The following is a 12,925-nucleotide window of genomic DNA, read 5'->3' as shown; positions in this document are numbered from 1 at the left end:
ACACAAATGATCACTTGTTCAAAGTTTCTTACATTTCTTAAAAGTTCTTGTACTTTCAGCTGAATAGATGCAATTTTAATCCAATGAAGTTCTTGGTAAAATTAATGGACAAGTATTTCAGAGGATATTTAAGGTTCATGTAGAGTAGTTAAAGGTACAATCTAAAACAAGAGAATGCATGATAACCAAGCATAATATACCTTAGTTACTCCTAGAAGTAATGAATTTGAAATAATCGTGATGCCACTTGGAACTAAAGCTTTTCTTAGAGCTGAGGTATTACTAAGGACTTTCTCCTATATGGACCTTCAGTTAATGTGCAGTTTCTTCACAGACAAAATGATTTACAGAACTTCTCTTCTGCACCTGAGTAACATCTGCATGAAATTTATTGAGTCTTTAGCATTTTCGAGATCTGCGCTTTGTAATAAACCCAATTGCTACAGGCCAAGTTAAAAGTTGGAAGAAAGTATGTACAGACACACAGTGTGCCTTTGCAAAGTCATTTCCATATGAAACTAGGCTAAAAACTGCAGTCATAATTTGGAAAATGACACTTCCTTCTCCAGAACACCTTTTTTTTTTTTTTTTTGACTTAGCTGGCAATATGTGCCAGAGAGTCCGCTAGTATCCAAACAAAACTGTTTCATTAAAATCTGAAAATGCTGCTAGGCAATCTTCTCAGTTCTTTTACCTTAGGATAGAGTCTTATTGTCATATGCTTGTGTAATAACATATTACATAAAAAATGGGTGTTACATACATACTTTTTTAGTCAAGCAGAAAGATTTTTTTGCATCCATTTGATTGTGCATCCCTGCTGCTAACACATTAACTCAATACAACTCAACTCCTTGTATTTAGGTCAAAAAGGTCCTAGAAGGGAGGAGGCATGCACGTATGCCTGATCCACGCTCTAAACTTGAGCAGAGAAGGGAAAGCACCACAGAGGAAGCAGTTGGTGCCACAATTAAACAAGCCAAAGAACACAACCACAAAAGGACTGTAAAAGATAACAAGCCAGCAAATGCATGTTGAAACGCACAAGGTTATTTCTGCTGTAACACTTAAAGAAGATCAAACCACTCTGTTTTCTGTAACGTATTTGGGCAGGATAACAACGAACCAATGCTGCAACCAGCACAGAACGCCATGACGTTAACCCAGGATGGGATCAATGTGGGTATTTATCAGAGGCACCGTCAAGGCTGAAGAACACCAAGTCCATAAACGTTGTAACCAGCCCCACCTGCAAACCCCCCCAGCAGGCCCAGGAGCCACTTCAGCTCAGGACTGCTCCCATTTCTGGGCTGAGCTATGATGTTGACATCTCTGGGCTCAGGCCCTGCTCTCTGCCACTCCTCACCATTTGATCAGACTTGTAGATCAGAATCAGGACCCAACTCACCCACTGGTGCCTTTTTTGACCCAAGTGGACTGCAGCAGAGTCTCAACCCTTGGCTTGTCCTCCCACTGACCCCTCCTGTAACTCTCCAGGATGAGAGGTCATTGGTCTCACCATCAGGCACAACCACAAACGATAAAAAGAAATTGAGTGAAATTAATTATTGAACAGCACAATGAATATGGACTTTTCTAAGTCGCCAAAAGCAGGGATGAGGAGGTTGCTCTGAAACGCTGAATCAAACACTCTCAGGCCAGTACTGAAGCAGCAAACTGAAAGATAAGGAGCAGTCCAAGGCCTTGTAATCGGACTTCTCTTGGGCAAGATGACAGCAATTACTTCATCCCTCTGAGAGGAAAACCCTGCAGACCAGCGCAGAGGAGGCTCACCTGCAGGACAGACCGTTCAAACCAGTGATGACCCCAGCAGGCGGCTGAGTGCATTATGAAGTAATAACTGGCACGAGAAAAGATCCCTGAAGGGAGGCAAAGCAGCAAGGAAAACTAATGCTCTGTGCAAGCTACACAGCTCTGAACAAAACAATGGCTGATGTTGGCAACAGAGCTCTGCTTGCAACAAAAACCTATGTAATGTCTCAAAACAGTGCAAAACCAAAAAACTACTTCAAGGAAGTTTGCAAGCTGATGCCTACCAGTGGCTTGCCACAAATGTCAGTGACTTGCCACCACTGTTCAAGTCCATTGATGATACAAAGAGAAAGCATTTACAAACGATAGCTCAGTGAGGGTACCACCTGTACCAGCATTCACAAGGTGCAACAGGCAGAATGAAGCTCTCCTTTTTCCCAATCAATATCTTTCATACTATACAGAGATCTTTGTTTAAATAGTAACAGTTTCTAATGTGGACGGTATTGCTTTCCTCTCTGGCACTTTCTGGTTGATAGAAAGCCAACAAGGAAAAATCAATTTCTCACAAGGTTGTGTGAGAAATGTGGTGATGAGAAATAAAGATATAGTACCTGTACATCTAGAATAAAGTTCATGGATAACAGTAGAAAGAGCATATAAAACCAGCATACGTAAATGAATGCAGACTAACCTGTCCTTTCAGATTTCAAATTAAATATTGTTCATCTGTCTTCTTAGGCAGGCTACTGCCACACCTCAAAACAGTTAGCTGCTCCCGTAGATCTTTTTCACTTTCATTCTTTCCTTCAAGGTCTAGGGCTTTTTTCCTTGATTCTTTACTTTTTTTATCAGTAGTCCTCTAATTTTATTATGAGCTTATCTTGCAATCTTGTAAGTATCTCCTTACACCTGTTAATTTAGTTCCTGTTAATTTAGTGGGGACTATGTCACACTCAGACCCCCTGTATTCAAGACGTCTTTTTCTTGATTTCCAAAACTATCTGTTTTCCCTTTTTACCTACCTTTAAGAAAAATAAAATCAGTAGAATGAAATACAGTTTAGAAAAGGCAAGTTCTACCCTCAAAACCAAAATCTACCTTAGACCTCGCAAAGTATTTGACAAACTTCAACAGTTCATGAAAGTAATCTGAGAACAAATTAAATTAGAAACAGACAGCACACTCCTTACACTAAAGTATTCATGGATTCTGTAGTTTTCTGGCTTATTACTTGTTCATTAATGCTGGTTGCTTTTCCTTAAGTGTTCTAATGCTTTTATAAAAGCAGAAACAGCTATGGAAGTAATAAGGCTAGTAGTACTACAACATTTCAACATATTTTTGAAAATACAATGTATGTATTTCAGCACTTCTGATCTTACATGTGACCTCTCTGAAAAATAAAAATTATATCCACTACAGAAAATATGTCGTAACTATAGAGAAAAAGCCAGAAGGGTGTACATTGTTTATATAACTTCATAATAGTTGTACATAATCCAGGTGTGCATAATTATTGCCTATAATAACCATAAAAACCAAAGCACTTGCTTAGTTTTCATGATTCACTCACCAGAAAAAAATTACACAGCAACCTTTACATAATCTTAGTTATGGTAAAAAGAATGTGCAAGAGATATTATTACGTACTAATTATAAACTCCATATTCTTACTTTTAATACTTTAAGTTCAAATATTTGACAATAACTAATTAAATATTTTTGAACCATACCAGAAAACATTAGAAATAAGCCTAAATTTTATTAATAATCTCCTTCATAACTTAATAGTCTTATTTTATATAGTCACACATCATTCAATGGATTGTCAGATTATCCAAACACTGAAAGTTTTAAGGCCCTGAACATGAAAAACTCAAGTACTAGAAGTGCCTACACACAAACATACAATAAATAGTACAATATCTAGGCTTTTTTAATTACACACTCATATGTACATCAAATAGTAAAAAAGCAAGTAGGTCTTTAGATTTAGTAGAATGAGAGACAAGCCACATGCATAAAAATCGTAATTCTGTAGATACGGAATTAATTGTTGATATTTAGGACCACAACTAGAGGGAAAAAACTACTACCAAACTGATAAGCAGAGGAAAAAGCCCAGGTTAATCTACCCAAGTTCACTGTAGATGGGTGGTCTTTTCCTGGGGGTTTTGGGCCACATCTAGCAAGCAAGAAACAGACAAGTCATACCAAGAATATGTCAGGGACTCAATACTTGCAAAAATCTGTATGCAGAAAGATCAGAGCTTCCCTTTTTCTCTGACAGAGGAGGGGCCCCAGCTTTCATGCTTTTCTGGCAAATAGAGGGAACATGGCCAACTTTCTTTGCATTTGCTGGCCAAAAGCTGAGACAGTCTCTGTCTCAATTCAAACTTTAAAACCTTTATTGGGATGCATATGGTTGCTCACAGAATAGAGCTTTATTGTAAGCAAAATGGGTAAGGCAGGAAAACCAGGACACAAAGGCTTTTTTTTTAAATTATCCATCGATTTCTTTGACTCAAATGCACAGAATACGTATGGGAGAGTTTTGCTAAGTGTAAATTCGAGCAAGAACAAGCAAATGAAAGTTGGTTTTTTTCTTTCGTTCAGGGCTTTCCACTCTTCGCAACAGCAACCTCAGAGCTCCAATGCTGTCATACCAAACAATTTTCTTTGCTTTAAATCTGTGTACACACCTTCCTCAAATATTTTTACAGCTCTCCCACTAACTCCTAAGTCAATTCTATGCAGCTTTCTATAAAGCACCATGGCTGAAATGAAGTTCAGGGGTGCACTGAAGCTGTTATACAGGATAATATTGTGCTGTACTGTTGTAACTGTGGTACAAAATCTTTTGTCCTCAGAAATTTTAGCCTCAAAACCAGCTTTCTGTACCTAGACAACAGGACAACTGACTGTTCAGGATAAACATTTTTATTATTAACTTGCATAACAGAATAAAGAGTATGCAGAACAAAACAAGGGAATGACACAAACATGAAGCTAAGCCTTGGGCAAAGTAGAAGACATTCGCAAATTTTAAGAGAATACACAAACTTGCCTCTTCTAGGAGGGTGGAAGACCTCCAGAAAACCCATTACTGTCTGTGCATCTCTATCATTCCTACACCTATCAGGTAACAAAACTCCTAACAGATGTTTTGATCTGAATCCTGAAAGAGAATTCAGGCAGGCATAGTAGTCTAATACTATACAGACATTTGAAGGATGTTACCGCATATTTTAACACTGACCTGTTTTATAGCCTGCTGTCTAGGGAACTGTTTATTTCTGCACACCACTACTGAACCTGGCTTGCAAATCTAGAATCACAGTTCACAAAGTATAAAGAATTAATTTCTGAAGAGGCATCCCAGTATTGCCAATTCTTACAGTCATGTAAGAAAGGCACTGTTCTTACAGTCATACTCAGAAAGGCACTGTTTTTCCAGAAGCCCTAGTTGTACTAGTAATATAATTATTCATAATCTCAACCTTAAAAACAGAATGAAAATGGGAACAATAATGGTTTAAGAATTTTAAGACAAAAAGGAAGGTCCCACACACATCAATTTTAAGCCATATCAATCATAGAAGGCGAAGGATAATGAAAATTTGGAATTTGATGCTCTAAACAGCTGGTGCTGACAACACATTTTCCATACTACAAGTTTGTTGGCATGCCCCCAGAATGGATTGGAATGACTAGACAAAACAATGAAAATACACCTCAATTGTAGATATTATCCATTCATTAATATCACAAATCACCCAATTATTTTTCTAATTCTCCCGAAGTTAATCTAAAATTTTAGTATTTCCTTCTCTTGGTAAAGAAGAAGGACCATTTACAACCCAAAATGTTGCTGATATCCAAGGTATTTGAATTCCTTTATACAAATGAATCTACAAAATTTTAAACAACACTATTTTCCCTGATCCCTCAAGTTCTTATACCTCCTATTACACAGAAATAAGAAGTTTTAACATAGAGTGTTGTGATTTGACACTGGCCCAACGCCAGGCACGCACAAGAGCCACTCGCTCACCCTCCCCTGCCACAGCTGGGCAGTGGAGGGAGAAGGAAAAAAAAAAAATTAATGAACACTTCACGAGTGAGATAAGGACTGGGAGAAACACTTCAAGGGCGAAACAGGCTCAACTTAAGTTGCAAAGTGAATTTATTACTAACAGAATCAGAGCGGGATAATGAGAAGTAAAATAAGCCCTTAGAATACCCTCCCCCCACCCCCAGCCCCTCCCTCCTTCCCACCAACAGCACAGGGAGACAGGGCACGGGGGTTTGGTCAGTCCATCCCCAGATTTCCTTCCGCTGCTCCGGGAGAGGAGTCCTCCCCATGAGGCCGTGGGGTCCCTCCCAGGGGAGACAGTTCTCCGAGAACTTCCCCAGCCTGGGCCCACTCCCACAAGCAGCAGCCACACCGCACCTGCTGCAGCCCGAGCCCCTCCCACGGGCACACAGCCCTCCCAAAACTGCTGCGCCGTGGCTCTCTCTTTCCTCAGGGTGCAGTCCCCCAAGGACACGCTGCTCCAGCCTGGGAGCAAGGGCCCTCTCTCTCCACCAGGTCTTCCACTGGATCACAGCCTCCTCCAGGCATCCACTGGCTCCAGCATGGGCACTTCACCCACGGGCTGTGGGTGGATCTCTGCGTCACCCGTGGATCCCCATGGGCTGCAGGGGGACAACCTGCTTCACCATGGTCTGCACCATGGTCTGCACCACGGCCTGCAGAGGCATCTGCTCCGGCGCCTGGAGCACCTCCTCCCCCTCCTTCTCCCGTGACCTTGGTGTCGCCATGTTGCTTTCCATCACATGTTCTCACCTCCTCCTCTTCTCTGACTAGAATCCAAAATCTTGTGACTTTGTTTTGATTTTCTTCTTAAATATGTCATCACAGAGGCATTACCAACCTCTCTCATTGGCCCAGTTTTGGCCAGCAGCATGTCCATCTTCAGAGCCATCAGCCATTGGCTCTGCCGGACACGGTGGGAAGCTTCCAGCAGCTTCCTCACAGGAGCCATCTTTGTGGCTGCCCTGCTACCTAAAACCAGGCTGTGCCAAACCAATACAGAGTTCCAGAATTTGCTGCACGAACATAATCATACCAAGCAAAACATTCTTCCAAAAAGTATTCATAATTGAGTGACAGAGGGATCCTGCTAAAAACTTTTGCCATAGCTCAGAATTTGCTGGAACAAGAAAAAATTTCAGCTGGCCACTAAGAACAAAAAAAAAGGGCATTGAATAATTTAGAAGACTCATAAATGCCTTCTTAGTTGTGGGCCGAAACTAGCGTTTTACAAGAATATTGTCTTTATAGCAAATCCGAAATGTTTCCATAACTATATATAAACAAATTTAATCTGTGCAATTTAATCTACCAACAGATTGGTAGTTGACGATATCTGCTTAATACAAACAAGAACAAACAGTATTAATATTATACTCTTTCTCTACAGTGAAACTGGCTGCTAAAGCTAGATTTTTAATGGCCACCACATTCCTATACTAGGTTACTACGTATACACTTTTATTTTCTTTCAGAAAAGTTAGAAGAGAATGGAAACAACTGAACAGTGCATTTTGGGGTTCAACTGTATTTCCAAACTAGTTTCTACTTTAGATCTTTATCTACAAATGTTTTCTGCTTAAGTACCTAAGGCTAGTTTGGCCTAGGTAAAAAAATCCCACCTTCTTCTTCAACTTGACACATCTAAAAAAAAATAATTAAAGAATTAATAAACAATTCTGTTTCATACTGCAAGTTAGTTTAACCACGTATTGGAATCTTGTCATACAGTCTCTGAAATCTGTTTTAATTAGGGGGACAAAGGCATAAAAAGTATCACAATGAAAACAACAGCATCCAATGCTACATGGACTTGGCCTAAGCTATATAATTTCATGAGATGATGAAATACTGATAGCTACTTTCTAAATCCATCCAACAAAAAAAGAAAAAAAAAAGGGAAAAAAATTTAAAACACTATAATTGTACTTAAATATTTAAATTACCCAGGCTAATGATATTAGGAATGCCTCTAACTGGGATTGTCACAGAAGTTTAGTAAATGACACACACATGAAAGCATCCATTTCTATGTTGTTTCTCCCTGAGACATTTCTAAGTCTACTGAGTGAACACCACCACTGAAGTTGAACTTCTTGCTTATACTTTTCTGAATTAAAGCACAGAATGAGAACAGACGTATATTCAAATCAATAATGACAGCAACATTTTGAGTGGCTCTTAAGACAAAAATATTTCCAACAGGTGTCCAACTGTTTGATTTTATTGTTTTTATTTTTGTTGTCTATTCCATAAATTGATTATTAAGAAAAACAAAAACAAACAAACAAAAAGGTGCAATCATAACAAAACAAAGGTAATTAGGCAAGATTCTCCCCTTTTTGCATGTTCTTTGGGGGTAAAAATGCAAACAACAGACTATCCATGCTACACTGAAAATCTTCAAGGGCTCTAAAGGAGCCATATTAAGAAATATTCTTCACCTAAAAAAATGCAGAAGTACCATAACACAAAAGACTTCAAGAAGAATTATCTGGTCCTCTTTGACACCTTTGCCACTCAATATGTTACAAAATCATGGCCCATGGCATAACTACGGAGTGAACTCCAAAGCCAAGCAGGGACTCAGCCCGTTTGCCAGCCCCTCCTGCAGTCAGAAATCCAGGGGGTTCCAGCCTTGCAAAGATACTCCTCTATGTTTACTGCTTCCCATAAGTCTGCTGAACTAGAATGGGTGCACACTGAGTGATCAGAAGCTTAAAGCTTTCACAAGAAATACCTGCAATGAGGTTATTTTCCCACAGCTTTCAGTAGAAATAAGGCATGTACTCACAGAACATCTGATACACTTGAAAGTCACCGAAAGTGTGACTATTTCAAGAAAAAGTTAGAAAAATACTAACCAACTATTAGAAATCTCTGCCCACCAATGCAACAATCTGATTATAAATGCATTTTAACATACTTGTCCAAACTGACCAATAACTAACTGGTTGAAAATATATCTTTGAAAAATGTCAGAGTATGAAAATTACCTAAAATTAGAACAGAAGCAGAATACAATCTTCAAAACACAAACCAGCCTGGATATTAAAACACTGGGTTTTCTTTTTCCCTTGTAATTTGGTACATAGCTAAAAATCCAAAACCCTAAAGGAATTGAAAAGGAGGCATTCACATCAAGAAAGTTTCTCAAGAAGAAATCTACAGGTTGTTCTTTGATGTGAACTGTTGGTAGTGCACAAAGCAGTAGCTGGTCTGGTATGACCCCTTTTTATCTTGCTAAATTCCAAAGGGAAACCAAGTTGGTTTTCCCCAAAACACTGCTGAAAGGTATTTGTACCACTACAGAAAGAAATTAACCTAATCCAAGCAACAGAGTTTTGTACTTGGAGTAAAGGAATGCATTATGAAAATGTTTGAAAGAAGATGCAGTGTAACAAAAACCTCAAATACCAAAGATCACTGCAGCAGCATTCTTGCTGTATGCTGTAGCAAGACAGAGAAAAATACTGTGGGAGGAGAGATCTCACATCAGAGCATTGTCTGAAACAGCAGACAGCAAGGTCCTACTACACAAGGCAAGGTCAACACAACTGGAGAGTCATCTGTTTAAGAAAACACACTATTATTAGATGCAAGCTATGCAGCACTTGTGCATACTAATAGAATAAAACCATTACCCCAAAAATAAATATTTTCAAATGGTAGCTTCAAGTTCGCTCTCAGTGTTTCTACTTTTTGTGTCTCATTTAAAACATTGAAATGAGTAACATAAAGAATACTGAAAACACCTGAGCATTTAATTTTTTAATTACTTATGAAAAGTTACACCTGACAAATATAATAGTATATTCAGTTTTCTTTTAATGAGGAGGCACCACTGAAAATGTTGTAACAAGTTATTAAATACTACTTACTGATAGCTATGTAGAATAAAAAGTATCCCACAGTGTACAGCCTATTCAAACTGTTATGATATGCCTCAGACTACTGTGAGTAAAATGTCACAGTACATATACTGGCCCACAGAATACACTTCCTTGTACAAGACTCAAGCCTGCACTGTCTCAATACCCAAATGCTAATCCAAGTACACACGAGTTTCGGGTGTAAAGAATGCAGGAGGAAGCTCGGTGGGGCACGTACCATGCTCCACAAGGTTTGTGTCCCTGCTGCTCTAAATCATTTAATGAAAGAGCTGGTATTACCTGTGGCACCATCACTGACACCTGATAAATTGGAGCAATGTAGCGGACTATGGAAGAAGTATAATTCTGGGGAGTTGAGCTCATTCCTCTTCGCTCTTGGAGTTTACCAGTTTTCAGTAAGTGCTGCCACATCAAGCTCTTGCTTGAACATGTTGGATTATTTATGAATGACTGGGCAGTTAAGAAGAAAGTACTGTGGATGGCCTAGTTTAAAATCGGTGACATTAATTATGTCTTGCACCGAGATGTCAGCATGGCAGAGTATGCGAAACCAGTGGATCAGACTTTGGTCCCACATTGACATATTTACAAATTAACTTATTTGTTTCAAGTAAAACCAAAATTCTGTGCCTCGAAACAAAAGAAAAATATTAGAGACCTCCCAAATCAGGAAATTCATAGAAAGTCTATCAGTACTTTATACTCAGCTCTTAAGCACAAGACTTGTTTCAGCAGATAGCTGCTTTGCTCAAAAAAATCAAGGAGTGAAATATGACCAATATCTGGCAGAAGCATGACTACGGAAAACCCCACCCACAAGCAGATATATATATATATAGGTTTGCCAAGATAAATAAAGCAGTATGCAGAGTTAGCTGGACTGCTCTCACATAGTATGTACTCAATCATGTAGGTCCTCAAGTACATGTGCAACACCTCTCAATGATTAAGAAGGCTCAGAAAGGGACAAAATTAATCTAAGGAAAAACATGGATTTCATATTAGCATGCTAACAGCTTTCTAAAACAGAGATGTGATGAAAAGTGTTATTTACAAATGAATCAAACTGCATATTAAAGGTACAGACAGCTGTTAACCTGCTGTCTGCACAATCAAATTATAGCCATTGCTCAATGAAACCATCAATGGCTGCATTGTGAACAGGCGTGAGAGTAAGTCTGTCCATGCTGGAGCTGCATAATTTGTTCCAATATTTCAGTTACCGGTATTTTCAAGAAGTATATAAAACAAAAAAGAGATGTGAATTATTGCTAATAACACATATCATTGTCATTTATAAAATTTAAGAGTCATAGTCATGACCCAAAACCCATTTTGCAGTAAGTGCTGTAGAAACAGGAAACAAAATGACAACCCCTGTTCTGAAATGCAGTTGTCAAGTGTTTTAAAAGAAAAAACACTCTTAAAGAAATGCTTTTGTAAATATGCACATAAATCAAGATGATAGCTAAAAAACCCCTTAGTTTTAATATTTAATGAAAAAAATCCCTATGCAAATCACGGAACTCTAATGAAATAATAGATTAATTATTTTTTGCCTCCTTTATAACCGAAGTTTTCCTTTAACTAATTCTCATTTCAAATCCAAGAACTATTACTAAATTATAGCTGCTGTTCTCCAAAAAAAGGAAGAGCTGCTAACTTAAGCAAAATGTTTCCAGGGGTTATAAATCTACAACCTTCCATGAACAGTCACACCTGTCACTTTTCAATATGTGCCTTGCTTCTATATTGGATTTCAGTGCAGGTTCTAGTGACCAGTGAATCTTAACATTCATATTTCTCTTAAATAAAACAGCCCTTTGATAAAAGAAATACTCACTTCTACGGGTACTTACGAACAGTGCTCAAACCGTTCCATGACATTCTTTTGGATAACCTAAATACCGAGAATTTCTTTTTCTCATATTACAAATCTCCCAAATCTCAACTTATCTTATCATCTCTTTCATGAACTTGCTCAATGATCTCCAGTAAACACAGTTTTGAGAATTTTTTTTATTCTGCAGTAGGGCTTTCATGTTTCTTCACCTAAAAGTTTTACCTTGCGGCATTTTTTTTCTACTTAATGTCTTGGAGCTCTGGTTTGAACATCACACTTTTATTGGATAAGATGTATCACATGAAATCAGTGTTAACTGACAGGACAAGAACTGCACTACAGTGCCTGATCTACAGTCACAAAATCTTAGTAACAAACACGAATGAACTCATTATAGAATCTGAGATTACTACCTCAATATGGCAGAACAAGAATGAATTCTATATAGATGACTAAGAAAGCAAGACTTTTAGTAATCCTCTGCAAATTTATGCAGACTGGACATGCTCTTTTATGTCTTGGGAATTTCTCTCAAGCACTTCCTAATACACAAAACATTGTGTCTGTTTCTGGTTTCACCTTGTATGTTTCATTGCTCACAGATTTCCTTAGGTGTTTTTGTAATGATCACAAACATTGGTTATTTGCCATTGACTTTTCAAGGGACGCAATACCACAGATCAGAGATGATTATTTGTAGCTGGAAAGACATGACTTCTTAAACTACATAGTAGTCACTGCTCTGCAACAATTACTAAGTGGTTGCTTCATAATTGGCAGGTTCTCTGATCCTCTTTCAAATATACAAATGTAAAGAATGGAAATATTTAGCAAACTTTTATCATACAAACGTAGAGGACTGAAATATTTGGAAAACTTTTAATCAAACTTTTAGCATAATAAATACAACAAGAAGGCCAATTCTGCTCCTTACACAAACACCTCACTATGAAACACAACATTTTACTGTTCCTTGAAGTACAGCTGATCCTTCAGGCATTTCTCTACCACTCTTAATCCAGCTCTTTCACTTCCTTTATCAGAAGCCCAGTTCAGTCACCTGTATAGGCTCTTCCCTTTATCACCTGTGCTGGTGGCATCCAAAGAGGGTGCAGCAGAACAGATAAGCATCACACCTAGACACTTTGGTCCTGATCCTACGAACACTTCAGTGAAACTACTTCTGTAAGTGTTTGCAGACTTTGAGTCTTTCTAACTCAACAACACTTCACCAAACAGGGCAAAGTGAAGTCTGGAGCTGGGAGGAATGCATTGCCCCTTCACGCCTGGGTGTCAGGGCCTGCAGCACCCCCAAAG

General features: G+C 38.5%; 1 protein-coding gene across 3 annotated transcripts in view; it reads right to left on the bottom strand.

Moving 5' to 3' along the window:
* Positions 1-12,925, bottom strand: part of PLCE1 (phospholipase C epsilon 1) — a 149,800-nt gene that overhangs the window by 128,001 nt on the left and 8,874 nt on the right. The gene's annotated exons all lie outside the window — the stretch shown is intronic.

The sequence above is a fragment of the Corvus moneduloides genome, chromosome 8, assembly GCF_009650955.1.
Source record: "Corvus moneduloides isolate bCorMon1 chromosome 8, bCorMon1.pri, whole genome shotgun sequence".
NCBI lineage: Eukaryota > Metazoa > Chordata > Aves > Passeriformes > Corvidae > Corvus > Corvus moneduloides.
The sequence above is the reverse complement of the archived record's forward strand: the minus strand, read 5'-3'. Positions and strand labels throughout refer to the sequence as shown.